Source organism: Ascaphus truei, unplaced genomic scaffold (assembly GCF_040206685.1).
Source record: "Ascaphus truei isolate aAscTru1 unplaced genomic scaffold, aAscTru1.hap1 HAP1_SCAFFOLD_1107, whole genome shotgun sequence".
In the NCBI taxonomy this organism is placed as follows: Eukaryota; Metazoa; Chordata; class Amphibia; order Anura; family Ascaphidae; genus Ascaphus; species Ascaphus truei.
In genome coordinates this window covers 87,711-112,952 of record NW_027453973.1, presented here as the reverse complement: position 1 = coordinate 112,952, position 25,242 = coordinate 87,711, and the positions used below count along the sequence as shown (strand labels likewise).

The following is a 25,242-nucleotide window of genomic DNA, read 5'->3' as shown; positions in this document are numbered from 1 at the left end:
TATTAATTCTACATAGATAATTAAAAACACATATACATTATTAAAAATCCCTTTTTGTGGCTGATATGTAAATAGGATGAGGATTATTTGAATCTATTGCCATATATCATCATATCATGACTCTCAGAGTAATAACAGCAGGTCTGTAATTGATTTGCATGTGGCTAGCTAGCAAACAAATTGGTCTTGCAGTATATTACTGCAGATCTGTCAGGTTGGCCAGAATCACTGCGGATATCAGAAAATAATAACATTTTATTAATTCTACATAGATAATTAAAAACACATATACATTATTAAAAATCCCTTTTTGTGGCTGATATGTAAATAGGATGAGGATTATTTGGATCTCTTGCCATATATCATCATATCATGACTCTCAGAGTAATAACAGCAGGTCTGTAATTGATTTGTATGTGGCTAGCTAGCAAACAAATGTTGGCAAAAATCACAGTTTGAGATCATATCATAACTCACAGAGTAATAACAGCAGGTCTGTAAATGTTTTGTATGTTATTAACTCGCAGATAGATACTTGCAAAATTCACCATTCAAACCACAATCACTGTCTAACATATATACTGGTATTGCTGCTCTGAATAGATAATTTACAGGGCAACTCTTCTGATCAAATCTTTTTTGATCAACTGATAAACATTTACAGTATTTACAATCTTTATCAGAACTCTTATAGAGACAATAAAAAGTGGATATATATACACACACACACACACACACACACACACACACACACACACACACACACACACACACACACACACACACACACACACACACATTACAGTATGTGGGTGTGTATGTGTGTATATTATCTCTAGGGGTAGTTGCTCTGGGCTATTTCATACACAAGAGCCCCACAAACAGGGGTGGTTGAGCCTTTCAGGTACAGACACATCTCAAATAAACACTGATACCTTATGAATATTTCTCTATTAAACAGAAAGTAATCAGCAGCTTTGTGCTTTTTCAGTAACAGACCCTCTTTAATCACAGAAGATTCCCAGAGATAAAAAAATAAAGCAACTTACTGTATTTGAGACACACACCACTCGGTTAAACACTTTGAATTAAAGCCCAGGCCCATCTGACATCACATGATCAGTGACCAATTAGAGAATTTGTAGCAGACAAAAAAACTACAGTGCCCATGAAGCTTTGCTGCAAACTCATCCTGGAGTTCAAGAGTTTACAATGATTGATGTCTTACAACTGGGAGTGAGACAAATTGTAACAAAAACTAAATGTATCTATTCTGCTTATTGTAATGTCAGTGTGTGTGTCTGAGGTCCAGGGATATGTCATTTAATTGTGTGTGTGTGTGTGTGTGTGTGTATGTGTGTGTGTCATCTTAAATCAATCTATTCTTAACAAATAAAAATATTTTACATGTACTAATTCTCTAATTTCTTTTAATTCACTATGAATTGACTGAATTATTTTAGTATTTTTCTCTCCGCTCTTAATTATTGCTTAATTATATATTTTTTCATGTTTGTGGTTCTGAATCCACACATTAGGAAGTATAGACAGTTGCTTTCTTTCTTTCTTGCTCTCTTGCACTCTTGCACTCTTGCACTCTTGCACTCTTGTGGAGAGGGAGTGGCTCAGTGAGTAAAAGACACTGAGTGGCACTGAGAGTTTGAAGCCTGGGGCCTGGTTCAATTCCTGGTGTCAGATCCTTGTGACCTTGGGCAAGTCACTTTATCTCCCTGTGCCTCAGGCACCAAAAACATAGATTGTAAGCTCCATGGGGCAGGGACCTATATTATATTATTATAAATTATATTATTATATTATTGAGCATTTCCCATTTTAAATGCAAAATTACTAACTAATATGTTTTTCTCCTTGTGCTATGAAATGCCTTATTTGAATCCAAAACTCATTGTATGAGGATAGACGCCATTGATTTTTCTTTCATTATTGCACATATGAATGTACAGCTGCAGCAGCAGCGGCCTTTATTCGAACACTTCACGCTGTGTATACTTCAGAATACCCATGTAGTGGCACGTGATCTCTTCCAACCTTCCCGCCTTATCACCCACTATCACTGCTTACTGAATAGCAGTAGGCATTAAGTGCTTGATAAGTGGCTTATGAACGCTTACTGCATAGGCGTGTGTGTGTGTCTGTGTCTATCTGAGGTACTGAGATACAGTAGGTCATTTAATTGTGTGTGTGTGCATGTACAAACTAAAAAAAAGTAACAGTGTTATTATAGCAATTACCAGTGTTACAAATATAGAAGTGCAAATAGCTAAAATGTAAGGAATCTACCGTTTTTTTTAAAAAAAGGGGGGGACTATTCCATTGTGCATTTCACTTAATGTGACTTATTACCTTGCAATTAGATTTCTAGATATCTCTTGTATTTTCTAGGGTTACTCTTTGGGAGTATGTGTGAGAGCAAGAGACGGGTTGAGTGAAAGAAATAGAGTGGGAGTCAGGGTGAAAAAATGGAGAGAAGGGAAAGTGAGAGAGAAGGGAATGTGAGATAGAAGGGAAAATGAGAGAGAAGGGAGAGGGAGAGAGAAGGGAGAGGGAGAGAGAGCAGAGGTAAAGAGTGGTGTTTAAAGCGGGGGCAGTTTTAGTCGGGGAAGTAAGGCAAGGGTCATATCGAGAGAGATAAAGGGGGAGTGAGTGATAAAGGGAGAGAGAAAGGGGGAGAGAATGAGCTCTTAAAACAGGACTGCTTTAATGTTTTTAAAGCCAAAGAAATCAGATCAACATACACTGAAAATGAAGGATTTTTTAAAACCGATCGAATTGGCAGAACCAGACTGAAACAGCTTCGTACAAAGCCTTTTTAGATACAGATTGGACATGCGAGAAGGGCTTGCAGCATAGCAAACCATGCCAATTCGCATCTACTGTAGAGTGCTCTTTCGAAGTGATTTGTCTCACTTCAGAGTTTCTAGACTAGGCCGCAAAATCCTTTACGGTGTACAGGAAAAAAGAGACATAAAATACCAAGTCTATTTCAAAACAATGAATGCAACTTAAAGACTCAACATATCTGGCTGATGAATGCAAGGGTTAAACCTGGGAATACTATATTTTCAGTGTGACATGACCCTATTAAGATGCATTTCTCAAGGTTTACAAGTTACTGTATGGTTATTTTGCTGTTTAAAGTTTTTCTACCTTTTTTTGTTTAATTTCTTGAAATTACCTATGTACTGGTAGGAAGATAAATGTTTGAACAGGGGTTCTCAACTCCAGTACTCAAGCCTGTCCAACAGGTCAGGTTTTCAGGATATCCCACCTTAAGCACATGTGGTTCCATCAGGGGCTCAGTTTTCAACCAAGCCTCTGATTGAGCCAAGATATATGACACATATTACTAATGCAGGAATAAGTCATCAGAAATAGGCCCCTTGTTCAAAACAATATAACCATTTTCTCCTGGGATGTTGGAAGCATTAATATGCCTGATGACGCCATATGCTGGGCACAATGACCGAGATAGCAGCTGAGAGAAAGAGCAGAGAATGTAATAGTGTTTAAAATTGTTTCCCAATAGCTCAGATATAGCGATCAGTGAAAGAACAGTGTCCCATCAGCCGTGGCTGGACTGGATGTCTTGCTCACAAGTGCTATGTAATGTGGAAAAATGTTGCACACCAAAAATCAAAATAAATCTGAGATACTAATACCAGTGGGAGTCCGAGTGAAAAAATGGAGAGAAGGGAGAGTGAGAGAGAAGGGAGCGAGAAGGGAGTGGGAGAGGGAGAAGAGGTAGAGAGAGGTGATTAAAGATTGATTAGTTTGAGTCAGGGGAAGTGAGGCAAGGGTCATATAGAAGGAGATAAAGGGGGAGTGAGTGATAAAGGGAGAGAGAAAAGTTGAGAGATAAAGGGGGAGAGAATGAGCACTAAAAACAGGACTGCTATAACGTCTTGAAAGCCTAAGAAATCAGATCAACATACATAGACCTGAAAATGGAGGATTTTTTAAACCGATCGAATTGGCAGAACCAGACTGAAACAGCTTCTTATCAGCCGTCTACCACTGAGATGTATATTCTTTCAGTGGTAGAGAATGTATCATACCCTCCATTAGCAGTGTCTGATTACAATGGCTGCAGTGAAAGAAGTTAGGGTTAGGGTATCCTGAAAACCTGGCCTGTTTGCGGCTCTCGAGGACTGGAACTGTGCAGGCCTGGCTTACAGCATAGCAAAGTAGGCCAATTCACATAAAGAGAGCTATTTAGAAGTGGTTTGCCTCACTTCAGAGTTACTAGAATAGGCCACAAAATCCTTTGCGGTGTACAGGAAAAAAGAGGCATAACATACCAAGGCTGCCATCTTTTAATATTACAAGGTTACTAGATGCTCTGCAGAATTTTATAAATGCAGTAATTAATTGAAGCCAACTAAAGTGTCACTAATTTTAAATATCTTGGCATTTGGTTTCACTCCCATTTAAAATTTGAGTTGCATATTGATAATCTGACATCCAAAATCATTGCCAAACTGGGTGTACTTTATAGGAACAAATCCTCCCTAGGCCAAGGTGCATGATGGGTTAACTTTTGTATCTTACAGACATGCTTAAATGTAGTTAGTACTGCATTGCTGTGAACAGGACACATAGTGGAAAGTTACCTTAATTAAGAGAAACTCTCCAGAGTTGTATGGGAGTCTCCTGGGCCCTCCCCTAGGTCATGCTTATAGTGCCAGCAACGCGACTGGCGAAGTGACGGGTGACGTCACCTGCGAAAGTTATAATTTAACTTTCGGGGATGTCGCTGGCGACATGGGCATTGATTGGTTCAGAGGCTGTCACATGTGGCGACAGCCTCTGAAAAATCTGATTTCCCCAGCTCCAAATTTTGAGTCGCCAGCGTTACTCCCGTCGCGTCGCACTTACTATAAGCGCTGCCTAACTGGGATGTATACTGAATGCCTGGATGTGTTCTCTGACACATTTGTACAGCAGAGAAATGTGCCAGACTCTCAACTGTGGCAAAGCTGATAGTATACTCAGGACTGCGTGCAGTAAAAATTGATCACATAATAGCAACTATTGGGAGTCCCCTGGTTGTTGATGACATCATGAGCGCTATCCTGAGTGTCATAGAATGCTGAAATATATCCAAAGCTATGTATCCAATAAATTGAGCAGAAAGAGATAGGGGAAACTGTCCAAGCATTGCTGGAGTCAGAGGTAATATGGACCGCAGCCAGTTTGTTCAACTATCTGGGCTGTGGAAATACCAGATGGGTAGTGTAGGGTGGCTGTGCACTGTAGAACCCTAAACACAGTAGTGCCACTGTTGGTCGCTGTCATCGCTGACGTAGTTACTTTGGTGGAACATATGCTGTGAAGTATGTATATACAATTATACCAAGGTACAAAAATAGGAGAATGAGAAAAGGAACATAGAGTAGTACGTCTTTGGCTAAGAGAAGAAGAAACCACTTGATTGTCTCTCTCTCTCTCTCTCTCTTTTTATATATATATAAAAATATAAAAAAGTGTAAAATGGGGGGGTTTGCGAGGTGTGAAATAGGCCTTGCAACACTACCATTTGAGTAAAAGTTGTGCCCTAAAAAAAATGTCATGGTAGGTGTGCTATGGGGTAGGGAGGGGGGCCTGATCCTTGCATTTGTCCTGGGCCCCAAGATTTCTGCTGGCGGCCCTACTGACAAGGGATTCCTCAAATTGGGCCCAGCAGAAGCTACTTCCCAAGCAAGCAATTGCCTTTTTATATTATTTGTTCTGCTTTTTACTATTATCAGTATATATATGTAACATCGCCAAAAGAAGGGTCGTGCGGTCACTGCTGTATTTCATCTCCTGTCTGCACCGCTGATAAGAGGCATAGAGGAATTTGTGAGGGCGGACCCTCGCTCTCGCAGAGGGGAGGGGTTTGATGTCTGTCTGTCTGTGTGTGTGTGTGTGTGAGAGGGAGAGAGAGAGTGTGTGTGTAAGAGGGAGAGTGTGTGTGTGTGTGTGTGTGTGTGTGTGTGTGTGTGTGTGTGTGTGTGTGTGTGTGTGTGTGTGTGTGTGTGTGTGTGTGTGTGTGTGTGTGTGTGTGTGTGTGTCACCCACCCTGTTTCCCTCTGTCTCACTTTCTGTCGCCCTCTGTCTCACTTTCTGTCACCCTCTGTCTCACTTTCTGTCACCCTCTGTTTCCCCCTGTCACCCTCTGTCTCACCCTGTCACCCTCTGTCTCACCCTGTCACCCTGTGTCACACCATGTCACCCATTTTCTCCCTGTCAACCTCTGTATCTCTCGGTATCACCCTGTCATTCTCTGTCTCACCCTGTCACCCTCTGCCTCACCCTGTCACCCTCTGCCTCACCCTATCTCACACACTCTCTGTGTCTCACACACTCTCTGTGTCTCACACACTCTCTGTGTCTCACACACTCTCTGTGTCACACACACACGCACACTCTCTCTGTGTCACACACACACTCTTAACAAGGACTAATTGTAGTATAATGTAATACAATAAATAAACATGTCAAAAACGAATGTTGTTCTTACTAGGAATTTATTCAATTTTTTTTAAAGCGGGCCTGGGGCGGGGCTAGGTGATGAGTAGATTTTTTTGTTCAGCGAGTAGATTTTTGGGTGATTTGTCAACCACAATATATATATATATATATGTAAGGGGGCCACTCCCGGCTTCCCTGATGTTCCTTTGCCCCTTGCCTTACCCCTGTGGCAGTGGGGGAAGGGGATGGCGACTTTTCCCAGTTGGCGCTGCTATCTGTGCCGGCGCCGTCGGGGGCCCTGATGCTCGAGCATGCGCAGATAGCCACAGCGGCCATGTTGTGTTTGGTGCGAGGTTCGCGCAATACGCAGAGGTTGGCAAGGGTAGTGGTGGCCATTACAAGTGTACAGGAGATCTGGTAGGTTGCGCAGGTGCAGTTATGTGTAGCGGTGGCCACTACAGCTTTGCACAGGTGCAGTAGAGACCGCGCACACAGTCCCCATAGGAAAGAGGTTCTGAGTGGACTACATCCCCCAGCAGCCTCTGGTGAATGCCCTATGTTCCCTGTCACCTGCAACCAACCAGCCACTGAGACTTGCAGATTCTCTGCAGCAGGGAATTTGATACATTGTTTTGTGCAGTCAGGAAGCAGACTGGGAAGCACGTGAGTGAGTGAGACTTAGGGGACAAAGGGGGAAAGAAGGTGGGCAGAGAGCTGCGAGATTCTGCCCTAGGCCAGAAATCCCCAGGCTAGAGTTGAGGCCCTGACTTCCCACTAGTGAGGGTGGGTGGTCACAGGGACAGGCCCTAGTACAGGAACCTGTCACTTTAGAGAGAGAGAGAAGTGAAGGAAGCAGAGACTGTCGCAGCACCATTACAGAGGTTTAGGATCAGACCTCTTCAAGCACAGCAGCAACCAACCGGGTGGGATCGCCCTGGAAGGTAACCCTGACGTATCTTCACCGTCGGATCCTTTGCGAAGTCTGTTTGCAGGTCCTAGCGCTGGAGCGCTCGGCAGGTAACATCCATAAGTGCACCAACTATAAATCAGTACATAGTGGCTGTGCAGTCACACACACACATACCTTATTTTGGGGGTGGGGTTGTGGTGTGGGGAGTTGGACATGGTGTGGGTACACGGTGAGGGGTTGCATCCTGCGAGACACGTGAGTTACTGTGTCTCCTAGAAGAGAGACACTTAATGTATGACATGCATAGTTATGTTACTGTTAGAAAAGTCACTGTTCTTTTATATGCTGTGTGCGTGATATTATATTATTGTCCTGTGAGGAACAACTCCCGCTCTGCTTGGAGCCATCACAGGTGGAGGCGCTGCACCATATAGTATTGTTCAGGAGGATACACCCCAGGCTCTCATTGGCGGAGGCTCAGGCCTCCTGTGAGCCTCACAGGTAAAGCACCACACTGGTAATACATATAGCTCCCCTCACATGCACCCTATCTGCGATTGGGTGGGGGAATATGGGTTACATATATATATTATATATATATAGTACCGACACACTTTATTCGAGTGTGGCCGGTACCGCAAGCCGGGAGATTTCCCGGCTTGCTAGTGGCCGCCCCTCGGCGTGCCGCGCGTCATAGACGCGCGGTCACGCGTCTTCGGGAGCGTGCGCCCCCTGCACGCGCGTCCAGGGGCTCCCCGAGGGAGCCCTGGTGTCCCGCGATCGCGGGACAGCGGCAGGGGGTTCCGGGGGACCCGGCGGACCCGGCAGCGGTAGGGAGAGCGCCCCGATCGGAGGGCGCTCTTCCGCTGCTTCGGCGCGCGCCCGTCACTCTCGGGCGCGCGCCAGGCTACTGCTGCGGCCAAGAACGGGCAAATGCTCGAATAAACTTGGCCGCAGCAGTATATATATATATATATATATATATATATATACTTATTATTAGGCTATAACTGCAGCACTGATTATTGTGCTACCTAGTTCTTGTTGGTTCTTAATAGATTGCTATGAGGGATATTGTTATATGCACTTATGATATAATACACCTCATTTAGCAATCAGGACGCCACACTCCATATATTTTAGCACCCTCCCCATCAGTTACATATGTTGCTGGTACCATGGTTTTTTACCTCACTACTTCTTATTGGGACTCACACTGGTACTGTCATTTAGCGCATGAATATTTATTTTGTTCTAACAAAATTAACACAGTATAGGAAAATATGCATTTGTCAGAGGGAAAGGCCAATAATCTGGAGTCAGGTCACCCTAATGTATATTAAAAATAAACACAGGCCTGTCTGATACTCCCTGATATTATAAAGTAAAGAGGCCACTCTATAATAAATATTTACACAGGCCTTTTTAAGTCTGTCCCTAATAATCTGTAATCAGGAGGTCATTATAAGTGTTAAAACAGTAGTGGTACTGTGATATTAAAGTGACAATCCCATACAAGTTTAATTCAGCCTAAATCCACACAATAATGTTAATAAATGCATTATAAATATCACATGACCATATGTATACTGACTTAGTTCATGGCTGTGTTATTACATCATTACATGTGTAATTAAATCCGTGACATTCTCAGGCTCCCCCCTTCTGTGACAATCATACAGCCGGGCCGTTACATTGCAACACACTAATCCCGCCCCTAGTGACATCACCTGATCAGTAACCAGTCAGAGAAGCTAGCAGGCAAAGAACTACATTTCCCACAATGCACCTCGTGGAGTGTGGCTAGCAGCTACACCTTCTCTCACTAGTTTGTCTCCTGCGAGTTTCCGTACACAGCGTCTTGTTAGAGTGGGGCGTGGACATGTGTAAACTTCAATGGTGGGAAAATGAGACAGTTTTAGCTGCTAGCTGAGCAGTGGTACAGCGCTCTGTAGAAGGCGCTCTCAGTCGGGTGAGTGATTTTTCAATGTGTGTGTTTATTTCATTTCTCATTTTACTTTCACTTTAAGTACTGCATGCTTATTTTTTTCTTTGGGCATTTAGAGATTTAAGTGCTCCGTGAGCCGAGTCCTCCATTGAAGGAGGAGCTATGAGGCCAACCTATCACAGCTACTGTACCATCTTCAGTTGCTTTCAGTATACTGATTAATCCACGGCACAGAATATGCAACTTCAAATACATCTATCAACTGTCTATATGTTAAGCCCCCGGACAAGCATTTGCTTGTTAGTTATACACTAGTTTCATACAAGCACTTCACACAGGGGGCTTCAACTTAGGTAGTACTTGACCGGCCGGTCTGAGTGTTCTCATTTCCATATATTTCTTGCCTCTACACTTTATTTACATACTTTGTACTTATTACTGCAGTGTAGCATTTTTCCCCACACCTTAAGGTTCAGTTTATAACAGCTTTGTAGGTCACCACTGCTCCTCATTTTAACCATTTATGTGTATGTGATTAATAAACCTTTATTGATACAATTTTGTATGTTAGAGTGCTATTCAGGGGATTCTTTTTTTCTGTGTTAGTTTTCATGTGTGTGTGTGTGTGTGTGTGTGTGTGTGTGTGTGTGTGTGTGTGTGTGTGTGTGTATATATATATGTATATATTTATGTATATATATTTGTGTGTGTGTGACCTTGGGCAAGTCACTTCATATCCTCTGTGCCTCAGGCACCAATGTCATAGATTATAGCTCTATGGGGCAGGGACTTGTGTCTGCAAAATGTCTCTGTATAGCGCTACGTAAAACTAGCAGCGCTTTAAAAGAACATGCTGTTATTATTATTATATATAAATGTGTATGTATTTATTTATATAGCACTATTAATGTATATAGCGTTTCACAGTAGTAATACATGTGAAAATCCTATAAATAACAAATACAAATATCAGGTCATGGGAATAAGTGATTTGGACATAAAAGTAACATTTCGGAAGTGTGGACAACTAATACATCTTGTAGATTGCCTTTACAGTGTGATGTCATTGATTCAGTAGATTGTGTGCAGACCAGGACTGCAGTACAGTGTCACTCACATGGATGACTTGCGTGGTAGAAGCTCAAGAACAAGGATGTCAAACTCCAGTCCTCGAGGGCAGCAAACAGGCCAGGTTTTCAGGATATCCCTACTGAAAACCTGGCCTGTTTGGGACCCTCGAGGACTGGAGTTTGACATGCATGCTCTAGACGGAGCACAGCTGTGGGTGGGAGGTGGATTTGCTTTGCATCAAATGGTTTGGAGCAAGGTTTATTGTATGTATTATCATAATAACAATGCAATGCTTAACTTTTATTTCAGGAGGGATGACTGCAGAACAGAAGTGAATATTGAAGCCATGTGTTCCTTTTCTTGCAAAAGAGAAAATTTGAAGGACAGTTGAAGAGAAGGAAAATTACTACACAGAGACAGATAAGCAATGTGTATATTTCTCATTTACCATTTAGTATTTGTCGTTTTATTGACTCCACACAATCCGGCTGCTACGGGTTTCACATTGAATATTTTCATCTCTACTCTACCCCTTCCTGTGATCTGAACCATGCAAGTTTTCGTTGATTCAATACATCATGAGTAGAGGGTGGCTACAGTATGAAGTAAAGACCCAAGGACCACATCTACTACCATTCATAACAAGAACATGTGCAGTAGCGCACAGCTGCAGTTCTATGTGATTGTTATGAAAGGTTGAGGTGGTTCAATTCTATGAATCTGGAGTGGGATGGATCCTGTTTGCATCATATGGTTTCATCTAGGCCAGTAGATTATATAACTCTCAGTACAGGTTACACATGGCATCAGTATTAGTGATTTAAAGAGGAGGAAAGCTTCAATGTGGAGAACAAAGCCAAGTAATGTTGAAGTTACTCCTTTTACCATTTACTTGGTCAGTCTGTACTGTCTACTCTCCACACAGCTGCTAAGGATCTTCCATTTTAAATACTTTCACCTCCTATTCTGCACTGCTTTGCTGCCCATTATTCAGAGATGCGTTCCAGTCATGTTTAGCACTCTGAATCTCTCTGCAGTCATTGGTTCAGCACATCATGGGTAGAGCATGGCTACAGATACAGCAAGCTATTATTATTTTACCGGCTGATCACCCATAATATTGCATTAAAACATAGAATATCACTTAATTTCCAAAAGATTCAGTGATGCTGATAATGCAGAATCTCACAACATTTCCCATCATAATGCCATAATGCACAAGTGGGAGAAATAATCCTTGCTATATCTGTACATTGTGTGACATATTACCTCAATGACCAATGAGAGCAAGTACATCTTCTGTATAGAGCGGCTGTGTTATGATGCAGTTATTGATCATCATTGACATAATCACAAGAATCTTATGCAAAGGGAAATTGTCCGCAGCGAAGTGAGATTTCAGCCCCCAAACGTCTGTAATATTAATGCAATGTCTTACTTTTGTTGCAGTGAACACTGAAGAGACGGATCTACTACAACACTGTACAGGATGAGCATACGCTACAAGCAGCAAAATGATCTTGCAGTTGACAGTATGTTGTTCTGGTAATGTGCACAATTATTATTTATGGGCTACACACCACAGTGCTGGACATATTCTGTTAACTTCAACTCTACTCCTAACATGGAGATGTCTTCCTGGTGTTACTGATTCAGTACATCATATGCACAGTGTGGTTATGATATGATGGATTGATTTAATGAACCCACCAACCAATGATGACATCTGCATCATCTTCTGTAAAGTGCAGCTACAGCATGATATTATCAGCATTTGGTGCGGTATAATCAGAGGTATCTATGTGCTTTTGTGCCTGTTTTAAGTCCTCCAGCTTAACGCCCCTACACCTCCCACTACACAGGCATACTTACTTATGCATACACTGACATCTGGCATACCTACACACACCCCAGGGCCACTTCCTTCCCCTGATGTCAGGGAGAGGATGGGCATGCAGAGTGCAGTAAGTCTCCACGTTACTCTGGCCAACAGTCTTGGCCTACCTCCAGCATCTGTCACCCACAACATCTGTTCCCTCCTTGTAAAGTGCTGAACTATCTCACCTGGGTCAGTGCTATAGCTGATCACAGTGCCCGATCAGGATGTCACTGTGACAGGCAGCAGTGCAGATTGACCGGTCAATCAATGCAGTGCCGCAACATATGCACTAAATGAGATTTCCGTGCCCCCAGTCAGGTTACTCCCTGGGCAGTGACCCTGCTCACACCCTCCCCTAGTTCCACCTCTGATCACAATTATCTCTCTTGGAGAGTGTAGCAAATTGGAGTTGGGGGAATCTCACCTCTGCCATGCATGGTCACAATCTGGGCACAGGACCCAAATAGTGGGCAATGTGGCACTTCTTACAGTAGAGAATAAGTAACTTTATTCTTTACTTGTGTATTAAGGACCTTATTTGCATTAAATTCAGTCCACATGGGACCAAGACTTTCTGGCTTACTGAACAAAGTGGAATTGTTTCGTAGAGGGTGGAGAATTGTATTTTATCTGAAATTACCCCCTCTGCACAAAATACAAACAATTATACCCATACAAGTACCTTGTGGAAGTTGTTGCCCTCTATCTTCCTGTGGTCTCTCCCTGTTTCTCACCGTGCCTCCTCCCATTTCCTTGCACCTGTGCGTCTCCGCATATATCCCTATACTCAGAGCCGGCTCCGGTCAGTGACATGGGATGCCCAAATATGAGCATACCCATATATGGGCATCCATGCCACTGACCGGAGCCCGCTCTGTTGCGGATATGGAGAGAGACTGGGAGATTTACATCCCCTTATAATTCATATGGTGCATAGTACCGGCACGTATTGTTTTACCGGTACTGTGTACCTTCCTACTTTCACACTGGTACAGTATATGCTGCAGTGGGACTGAGAGGGATATATTGGTAACACATAGTCATTGTTGGGGGAATTCAATCCATTTTGAAAATAGTAATGAAATGTTTTTTACTTTTCTTTTTTTTCAGTAATGAAGAATGAAACATTTCTGTTAAAATTGAATTGGAGGTGAACTGGATTCATCATCAACTCTGCACCAGTGTGAATTGATGTTCTTTAATGTTCTGATAAGGTACATGCAACATCTCTTCCTCAACCCCTGCACCACTCTCTGCCTCTTGCCTCTCTCTCTCCACCTCCCTGCTAAGCGTATTAACCCATCTAATGTAATCCACATTCCATGTCTCACTTTACTCTTCACTTCTCACGTGCCCTCTGGAATGACTGCTCTCTGACTAACAAGGTCTATTTGTACATGACCTCTTCTGCTCTCATCATCCACCACCTCTCATTCCCCTCACCCCTGTCCTACTCGATACCTCAGCTTAATTGAACTCTCTCCTCTGACATCTACCCTTATCTCTAACCTCTCCTCACTTTCTGCTTAAACTAACTATCTTGTTAACTTTTACAATGCTATCATCTCCTCCTCCTCCCTCCTCCTCCTCCCTCCTCCTCCTCCCTCCTCCATCATATATATGCCCCTTCTAGGCTCTGACACACTCATCCCTCTAAGGCCATGATTATCATGGGCACATGCTTGGTCATCCACAGTGTGTGCGAGCGATGCAGAGCCGCCTCGGACCTCAGTGCAGGGATTGCTGCATACCCCCAGCATCTGTCACCCACAAACAATACACACACTAATACTCCCCACAATACACACTATAATACCTCCTCAATACTAATCTCCCCAATAATATTATAGCTCCAAACACAATATACACAACACCCTTACACAAGATACACAATCTAGTACTCTCCTCTGCACCTCTACACACAATATAATACTCCCACACACACAATATACACACTACCCTCCTACCCCCATAAAATACAACCAATAATACACACACACTTTGTGGATGTTGGGACCAGCTCCCGGCATGCACCAGTGAAAGAGAGAGGCCCGCAGAAGCTCGGAAGAACTCCCTCCATCCGTGCCTTCCTCCGTTTCACATCTTCTCCCTGTCTCTCTCCCTCCCTTTCCTTGCATCTCCCTGCGTCTTTACGTATACCCAGTCAGTGACGGCTCTGGTCACGTGATGCCTTAATATGGGCTTATCCATATATGTTCATCCACGTCACTAATGTGATGCCTGCACTGTTGCGGAGCTGGTACTTACGACGGGCACTTATTGTTTTATCAGTACTGCGTACCTGACTCTACCGGCCTACTTTCAACACTAGTACAATATGTGCTTCACTACGAGTGAGTGGGGAATATTGGCATCACACAGTCACTGTTGAATATGCCATTCAATCCATTTTGAAAATAGTAATGCAATGTGGTTTGGTTTTGTTTGCTTTTTGCAGTAATGAAGAATGGAAAAGTTATATTAAAATTAAATTGGAGGGGGACTAGATTCAGCATTTCATCATGAACTCTGCACTTGTGAGAATTTAACTTCTTGAATACCCTGACAGGTACACGCAACATTAAGACTATAATCTGCTGTGCAAGCTTTCGTGCTATACCTCCCCCTCAGGTTTTGATTTATACATTTGCTCCCTCAATTCATGTCCTCTAATATTTGAAAGCTCTCTCCTAGCATTTTCTCTTTACCACAGAACGTCATCCCAATGTAACCTCTCTCTTGTTCTTTCTGCTTGCTGTTTCCTCACTCCTCTGTTAAACTTTTCTAATTTCTCTAACTTCCACACTCCTGCTTTTATCCACATGTTCTCCTCTTTCCTTCCCCTACCTTTGCATGTGTCTACACACTGCACCATTTGTACAGACCTCTATTGCAGCTATTTCTGCACTGCTCAATGAAAAGCACTCTTTAATATCCTATTCTCTGGGCCCCCTCTCTCTGCGCCCCCTCTTTTGGCGCCTCCTCTCTCTGCGCCCCCTCTCTCTGCGCCTATCTGTCTCATTCTCTCTACGTCCCTCTCTCTCTACATAGAGCTATCTCTGTCTCTCTCTACACCTATCTCTGTGTCTCCTTCTATGTTTGCTGATGTGTGGGATATCTCTTATAATCTTGAACCTGCTCATATACACATCGGGCCTCCCTGCTAAGAGTGTTAACCTATCTAATGTAATCCACATTCCTTTCCTTACTTTTCTCTTCCCTTCTCCTATGCCATCTGGAATGTCCGTTCTCTGACTAACAAGGCTCTAGTTGTACATGACCTCTTCTGCTCTCATCATTCACAATCAGTCATTCCCCTCACCCCATCTTACCTGTCCCACTGATTTGCCTCTGCTTAATTAAACTCTCCTCTGACATCTACTCTAACCTCTCTGCTCTCTCTCTCTTTCCGCTTAAACTAACAATCTTATTAACTCTTACAATGCTATCCTCCTATCTATATGCCCCCTCTAGGCTCTGACACACTTGTCCCTCTAGCCCACACCCTTGGCTAAATTCCCAAACATGTTCATCACACTTCCACTCGCTGTTCTTAATGCCTATGAAGGAAATCACACAATTGATATTTGATTTTTCTACAGTAAAAATGTCTCCAGTCCTGTATAAAGCTGCTCTCTGGGGCCAAACCACACTACTTTTTTTTCACATTCATCAACACTCAAATTTAATTTACGCTGTCTTTTTTTTTCCTGTATTTGACTCCCTCCACTAACCTTCTCCTCACACTTGCCATCCTTCCTTCACTTCTCCTCAAGCATTTGACTACTTCAGAGGCAAGGTGGATGCCACCCACAAGGAGATTCCTTCTGTCCCTTCCCCCTTCTCTCCTTCTACCTAATTCTCCTTCTGCATTTGACTCCTTTTCTTCTCTTACAGAGCTGGAAGCTAATCATCTTCTCTTCTCCCTCTACCACATGCCCTCTAGATCGTATCCCCTCACACCTTACTGCATCTCTTAGTCCCCACTCTCACCCACATCTTCAATTCCTCCCTATTCTCTGGCTCTTTACCCTCTTACTTTAAGCCTGTAGTGGTCACCCTTTTCTCAGAAACAACCTACACCCTATGTGCCTTACTAACTACCGCCCTGTATCCCTCCTGCTGTTTGTCTCCTAATTGCTAGAATGTCAACATTCTTAAATCACATTCCCTCCTGGATCCTTTACAACCTGCCTTTCGTACAGCTCGTTCTACAGACTGTGCTTAAAGCAAATTCCCAAGGTCACTTTTCCCTACTAATCCTACTTGATCTATCTGCTGCGTTTGATGCTCTCAATCACTCTCCTCCTTCATATTCTAAACTCTCTCTTGGTATCCGTAACACAGTTCTATCCTGGTTTTCATCATAACTTTCCTGTCACACATTCTCCATCTCTGTTGCTAACATGTCTTCGTCTTCTATTGATCTGTCTGTGGGTATACATCAGGGCTCTGTTCTGAGATCTCTCTTTCTCTCTACATACTATCATTTGGTGACCTCATCAACTCTTTGTGACAATCCTATAAATAACAAATACAAATATCAGGTCATGGGAATAAGTGATTTGGACATAAAAGTAACATTTCGGAAGTGTGGACAACTAATACATCTTGTAGATTGCCTTTACAGTGTGATGTCATTGATTCAGTAGATTGTGTGCAGACCAGGACTGCAGTACAGTGTCACTCACATGGATGACTTGCGTGGTAGAAGCTCAAGAACAAGGATGTCAAACTCCAGTCCTCGAGGGCAGCAAACAGGCCAGGTTTTCAGGATATCCCTACTGAAAACCTGGCCTGTTTGGGACCCTCGAGGACTGGAGTTTGACATGCATGCTCTAGAAGGAGCACAGCTGTGGGTGGGAGGTGGATTTGCTTTGCATCAAATGGTTTGGAGCAAGGTTTATTGTATGTATTATCATAATAACAATGCAATGCTTAACTTTTATTTCAGGAGGGATGACTGCAGAACAGAAGTGAATATTGAAGCCATGTGTTCCTTTTCTTGCAAAAGAGAAAATTTGAAGGACAGTTGAAGAGAAGGAAAATTACTACACAGAGACAGATAAGCAATGTGTATATTTCTCATTTACCATTTAGTATTTGTCGTTTTATTGACTCCACACAATCCGGCTGCTACGGGTTTCACATTGAATATTTTCATCTCTACTCTACCCCTTCCTGTGATCTGAACCATGCAAGTTTTCGTTGATTCAATACATCATGAGTAGAGTGTGGCTACAGTATGAAGTAAAGACCCAAGGACCACATCTACTACCATTCATAACAAGAACATGTGCAGTAGCGCACAGCTGCAGTTCTATGTGATTGTTATGAAAGGTTGAGGTGGTTCAATTCTATGAATCTGGAGTGGGATGGATCCTGTTTGCATCATATGGTTTCATCTAGGCCAGTAGATTATATAACTCTCAGTACAGGTTACACATGGCATCAGTATTAGTGATTTAAAGAGGAGGAAAGCTTCAATGTGGAGAACAAAGCCAAGTAATGTTGAAGTTACTCCTTTTACCATTTACTTGGTCAGTCTGTACTGTCTACTCTCCACACAGCTGCTAAGGATCTTCCATTTTAAATACTTTCACCTCCTATTCTGCACTGCTTTGCTGCCCATTATTCAGAGATGCGTTCCAGTCATGTTTAGCACTCTGAATCTCTCTGCAGTCATTGGTTCAGCACATCATGGGTAGAGCATGGCTACAGATACAGCAAGCTATTATTATTTTACCGGCTGATCACCCATAATATTGCATTAAAACATAGAATATCACTTAATTTCCAAAAGATTCAGTGATGCTGATAATGCAGAATCTCACAACATTTCCCATCATAATGCCATAATGCACAAGTGGGAGAAATAATCCTTGCTATATCTGTACATTGTGTGACGTATTACCTCAATGACCAATGAGAGCAAGTACATCTTCTGTATAGAGCGGCTGTGTTATGATGCAGTTATTGATCATCATTGACATAATCACAAGAATCTTATGCAAAGGGAAATTGTCCGCAGCGAAGTGAGATTTCAGCCCCCAAACGTCTGTAATATTAATGCAATGTCTTACTTTTGTTGCAGTGAACACTGAAGAGACGGATCTACTACAACACTGTACAGGATGAGCATACGCTACAAGCAGCAAAATGATCTTGCAGTTGACAGTATGTTGTTCTGGTAATGTGCACAATTATTATTTATGGGCTACACACCACAGTGCTGGACATATTCTGTTAACTTCAACTCTACTCCTAACATGGAGATGTCTTCCTGGTGTTACTGATTCAGTACATCATATGCACAGTGTGGTTATGATATGATGGATTGATTTAATGAACCCACCAACCAATGATGACATCTGCATCATCTTCTGTAAAGTGCAGCTACAGCATGATATTATCAGCATTTGGTGCGGTATAATCAGAGGTATCTATGTGCTTTTGTGCCTGTTTTAAGTCCTCCAGCTTAACGCCCCTACACCTCCCACTACACAGGCATACTTACTTATGCATACACTGACATCTGGCATACCTACACACACCCCAGGGCCACTTCCTTCCCCTGATGTCAGGGAGAGGATGGGCATGCAGAGTGCAGTAAGTCTCCACGTTACTCTGGCCAACAGTCTTGGCCTACCTCCAGCATCTGTCACCCACAACATCTGTTCCCTCCTTGTAAAGTGCTGAACTATCTCACCTGGGTCAGTGCTATAGCTGATCACAGTGCCCGATCAGGATGTCACTGTGACAGGCAGCAGTGCAGATTGACCGGTCAATCAATGCAGTGCCGCAACATATGCACTAAATGAGATTTCCGTGCCCCCAGTCAGGTTACTCCCTGGGCAGTGACCCTGCTCACACCCTCCCCTAGTTCCACCTCTGATCACAATTATCTCTCTTGGAGAGTGTAGCAAATTGGAGTTGGGGGAATCTCACCTCTGCCATGCATGGTCACAATCTGGGCACAGGACCCAAATAGTGGGCAATGTGGCACTTCTTACAGTAGAGAATAAGTAACTTTATTCTTTACTTGTGTATTAAGGACCTTATTTGCATTAAATTCAGTCCACATGGGACCAAGACTTTCTGGCTTACTGAACAAAGTGGAATTGTTTCGTAGAGGGTGGAGAATTGTATTTTATCTGAAATTACCCCCTCTGCACAAAATACAAACAATTATACCCATACAAGTACCTTGTGGAAGTTGTTGCCCTCTATCTTCCTGTGGTCTCTCCCTGTTTCTCACCGTGCCTCCTCCCATTTCCTTGCACCTCTGCGTCTCCGCATATATCCCTATACTCAGAGCCGGCTCCGGTCAGTGACATGGGATGCCCAAATATGAGCATACCCATATATGGGCATCCATGCCACTGACCGGAGCCCGCTCTGTTGCGGATATGGAGAGAGACTGGGAGATTTACATCCCCTTATAATTCATATGGTGCATAGTACCGGCACGTATTGTTTTACCGGTACTGTGTACCTTCCTACTTTCACACTGGTACAGTATATGCTGCAGTGGGACTGAGAGGGATATATTGGTAACACATAGTCATTGTTGGGGGAATTCAATCCATTTTGAAAATAGTAATGAAATGTTTTTTACTTTTCTTTTTTTTCAGTAATGAAGAATGAAACATTTCTGTTAAAATTGAATTGGAGGTGAACTGGATTCATCATCAACTCTGCACCAGTGTGAATTGATGTTCTTTAATGTTCTGATAAGGTACATGCAACATCTCTTCCTCAACCCCTGCACCACTCTCTGCCTCTTGCCTCTCTCTCTCCACCTCCCTGCTAAGCGTATTAACCCATCTAATGTAATCCACATTCCATGTCTCACTTTACTCTTCACTTCTCACGTGCCCTCTGGAATGACTGCTCTCTGACTAACAAGGTCTATTTGTACATGACCTCTTCTGCTCTCATCATCCACCACCTCTCATTCCCCTCACCCCTGTCCTACTCGATACCTCAGCTTAATTGAACTCTCTCCTCTGACATCTACCCTTATCTCTAACCTCTCCTCACTTTCTGCTTAAACTAACTATCTTGTTAACTTTTACAATGCTATCATCTCCTCCTCCTCCCTCCTCCTCCTCCCTCCTCCATCATATATATGCCCCTTCTAGGCTCTGACACACTCATCCCTCTAAGGCCATGATTATCATGGGCACATGCTTGGTCATCCACAGTGCGTGCGAGCGATGCAGAGCCGCCTCGGACCTCAGTGCAGGGATTGCTGCATACCCCCAGCATCTGTCACCCACAAACAATACACACACTAATACTCCCCACAATACACACTATAATACCTCCTCAATACTAATCTCCCCAATAATATTATAGCTCCAAACACAATATACACAACACCCTTACACAAGATACACAATCTAGTACTCTCCTCTGCACCTCTACACACAATATAATACTCCCACACACACAATATACACACTACCCTCCTACCCCCATAAAATACAACCAATAATACACACACACTTTGTGGATGTTGGGACCAGCTCCCGGCATGCACCAGTGAAAGAGAGAGGCCCGCAGAAGCTCGGAAGAACTCCCTCCATCCGTGCCTTCCTCCGTTTCACATCTTCTCCCTGTCTCTCTCCCTCCCTTTCCTTGCATCTCCCTGCGTCTTTACGTATACCCAGTCAGTGACGGCTCTGGTCACGTGATGCCTTAATATGGGCTTATCCATATATGTTCATCCACGTCACTAATGTGATGCCCGCACTGTTGCGGAGCTGGTACTTACGACGGGCACTTATTGTTTTATCAGTACTGCGTACCTGACTCTACCGGCCTACTTTCAACACTAGTACAATATGTGCTTCACTACGAGTGAGTGGGGAATATTGGCATCACACAGTCACTGTTGAATATGCCATTCAATCCATTTTGAAAATAGTAATGCAATGTGGTTTTGTTTTGTTTGCTTTTTGCAGTAATGAAGAATGGAAAAGTTATATTAAAATTAAATTGGAGGGGGACTAGATTCAGCATTTCATCATGAACTCTGCACTTGTGAGAATTTAACTTCTTGAATACCCTGACAGGTACACGCAACATTAAGACTATAATCTGCTGTGCAAGCTTTCGTGCTATACCTCCCCCTCAGGTTTTGATTTATACATTTGCTCCCTCAATTCATGTCCTCTAATATTTGAAAGCTCTCTCCTAGCATTTTCTCTTTACCACAGAACGTCATCCCAATGTAACCTCTCTCTTGTTCTTTCTGCTTGCTGTTTCCTCACTCCTCTGTTAAACTTTTCTAATTTCTCTAACTTCCACACTCCTGCTTTTATCCACATGTTCTCCTCTTTCCTTCCCCTACCTTTGCATGTGTCTACACACTGCACCATTTGTACAGACCTCTATTGCAGCTATTTCTGCACTGCTCAATGAAAAGCACTCTTTAATATCCTATTCTCTGGGCCCCCTCTCTCTGCGCCCCCTCTTTTGGCGCCTCCTCTCTCTGCGCCCCCTCTCTCTGCGCCTATCTGTCTCATTCTCTCTACGTCCCTCTCTCTCTACATAGAGCTATCTCTGTCTCTCTCTACACCTATCTCTGTGTCTCCTTCTATGTTTGCTGATGTGTGGGATATCTCTTATAATCTTGAACCTGCTCATATACACATCGGGCCTCCCTGCTAAGAGTGTTAACCTATCTAATGTAATCCACATTCCTTTCCTTACTTTTCTCTTCCCTTCTCCTATGCCATCTGGAATGTCCGTTCTCTGACTAACAAGGCTCTAGTTGTACATGACCTCTTCTGCTCTCATCATTCACAATCAGTCATTCCCCTCACCCCATCTTACCTGTCCCACTGATTTGCCTCTGCTTAATTAAACTCTCCTCTGACATCTACTCTAACCTCTCTGCTCTCTCTCTCTTTCCGCTTAAACTAACAATCTTATTAACTCTTACAATGCTATCCTCCTATCTATATGCCCCCTCTAGGCTCTGACACACTTGTCCCTCTAGCCCACACCCTTGGCTAAATTCCCAAACATGTTCATCACACTTCCACTCGCTGTTCTTAATGCCTATGAAGGAAATCACACAATTGATATTTGATTTTTCTACAGTAAAAATGTCTCCAGTCCTGTATAAAGCTGCTCTCTGGGGCCAAACCACACTACTTTTTTTTCACATTCATCAACACTCAAATTTAATTTACGCTGTCTTTTTTTCCCTGTATTTGACTCCCTCCACTAACCTTCTCCTCACACTTGCCATCCTTCCTTCACTTCTCCTCAAGCATTTGACTACTTCAGAGGCAAGGTGGATGCCACCCACAAGGAGATTCCTTCTGTCCCTTCCCCCTTCTCTCCTTCTACCTAATTCTCCTTCTGCATTTGACTCCTTTTCTTCTCTTACAGAGCTGGAAGCTAATCATCTTCTCTTCTCCCTCTACCACATGCCCTCTAGATCGTATCCCCTCACACCTTACTGCATCGATTAGTCCCCACTCTCACCCACATCTTCAATTCCTCCCTATTCTCTGGCTCTTTACCCTCTTACTTTAAGCCTGTAGTGGTCACCCTTTTCTCAGAAACAACCTACACCCTATGTGCCTTACTAACTACCGCCCTGTATCCCTCCTGCTGTTTGTCTCCTAATTGCTAGAATGTCAACATTCTTAAATCACATTCCCTCCTGGATCCTTTACAACCTGCCTTTCGTACAGCTCGTTCTACAGACTGTGCTTAAAGCAAATTCCCAAGGTCACTTTTTCCTACTAATCCTACTTGATCTATCTGCTGCGTTTGATGCTCTCAATCACTCTCCTCCTTCATATTCTAAACTCTCTCTTGGTATCCGTAACACAGTTCTATCCTGGTTTTCATCATAACTTTCCTGTCACACATTCTCCATCTCTGTTGCTAACATGTCTTCGTCTTCTATTGATCTGTCTGTGGGTATACATCAGGGCTCTGTTCTGAGATCTCTCTTTCTCTCTACATACTATCATTTGGTGACCTCATCAACTCTTTGTGACAATCCTATAAATAACAAATACAAATATCAGGTCATGGGAATAAGTGATTTGGACATAAAAGTAACATTTCGGAAGTGTGGACAACTAATACATCTTGTAGATTGCCTTTACAGTGTGATGTCATTGATTCAGTAGATTGTGTGCAGACCAGGACTGCAGTACAGTGTCACTCACATGGATGACTTGCGTGGTAGAAGCTCAAGAACAAGGATGTCAAACTCCAGTCCTCGAGGGCAGCAAACAGGCCAGGTTTTCAGGATATCCCTACTGAAAACCTGGCCTGTTTGGGACCCTCGAGGACTGGAGTTTGACATGCATGCTCTAGAAGGAGCACAGCTGTGGGTGGGAAGTGGATTTGCTTTGCATCAAATGGTTTGGAGCAAGGTTTATTGTATGTATTATCATAATAACAATGCAATGCTTAACTTTTATTTCAGGAGGGATGACTGCAGAACAGAAGTAAATATTGAAGCCATGTGTTCCTTTTCTTGCAAAAGAGAAAATTTGAAGGACAGTTGAAGAGAAGGAAAATTACTACACAGAGACAGATAAGCAATGTGTATATTTCTCATTTACCATTTAGTATTTGTCGTTTTATTGACTCCACACAATCCGGCTGCTACGGGTTTCACATTGAATATTTTCATCTCTACTCTACCCCTTCCTGTGATCTGAACCATGCAAGTTTTCGTTGATTCAATACATCATGAGTAGAGTGTGGCTACAGTATGAAGTAAAGACCCAAGGACCACATCTACTACCATTCATAACAAGAACATGTGCAGTAGCGCACAGCTGCAGTTCTATGTGATTGTTATGAAAGGTTGAGGTGGTTCAATTCTATGAATCTGGAGTGGGATGGATCCTGTTTGCATCATATGGTTTCATCTAGGCCAGTAGATTATATAACTCTCAGTACAGGTTACACATGGCATCAGTATTAGTGATTTAAAGAGGAGGAAAGCTTCAATGTGGAGAACAAAGCCAAGTAATGTTGAAGTTACTCCTTTTACCATTTACTTGGTCAGTCTGTACTGTCTACTCTCCACACAGCTGCTAAGGATCTTCCATTTTAAATACTTTCACCTCCTATTCTGCACTGCTTTGCTGCCCATTATTCAGAGATGCGTTCCAGTCATGTTTAGCACTCTGAATCTCTCTGCAGTCATTGGTTCAGCACATCATGGGTAGAGCATGGCTACAGATACAGCAAGCTATTATTATTTTACCGGCTGATCACCCATAATATTGCATTAAAACATAGAATATCACTTAATTTCCAAAAGATTCAGTGATGCTGATAATGCAGAATCTCACAACATTTCCCATCATAATGCCATAATGCACAAGTGGGAGAAATAATCCTTGCTATATCTGTACATTGTGTGACGTATTACCTCAATGACCAATGAGAGCAAGTACATCTTCTGTATAGAGCGGCTGTGTTATGATGCAGTTATTGATCATCATTGACATAATCACAAGAATCTTATGCAAAGGGAAATTGTCCGCAGCGAAGTGAGATTTCAGCCCCCAAACGTCTGTAATATTAATGCAATGTCTTACTTTTGTTGCAGTGAACACTGAAGAGACGGATCTACTACAACACTGTACAGGATGAGCATACGCTACAAGCAGCAAAATGATCTTGCAGTTGACAGTATGTTGTTCTGGTAATGTGCACAATTATTATTTATGGGCTACACACCACAGTGCTGGACATATTCTGTTAACTTCAACTCTACTCCTAACATGGAGATGTCTTCCTGGTGTTACTGATTCAGTACATCATATGCACAGTGTGGTTATGATATGATGGATTGATTTAATGAACCCACCAACCAATGATGACATCTGCATCATCTTCTGTAAAGTGCAGCTACAGCATGATATTATCAGCATTTGGTGCGGTATAATCAGAGGTATCTATGTG

The 25,242-nt window shown here is 42.9% G+C and overlaps 1 long non-coding RNA gene across 2 annotated transcripts; it reads left to right on the top strand.

Annotated features, from left to right (window-relative positions):
- The first annotated feature begins 19,933 nt into the window (after positions 1–19,933).
- LOC142475210 (uncharacterized) lies at positions 19,934–24,944 on the top strand. 2 transcript variants are annotated; one of them, XR_012790795.1, is made up of 3 exons: positions 19,934–20,020; positions 23,747–23,866; positions 24,887–24,944. It is a non-coding gene; the product is annotated as an uncharacterized LOC142475210 (long non-coding RNA). The 2 variants fall into 2 exon arrangements; XR_012790794.1 differs by lacking the exon at positions 19,934–20,020 and adding an exon at positions 21,250–21,362.
- Positions 24,945–25,242: the final 298 nt, after the last annotated feature.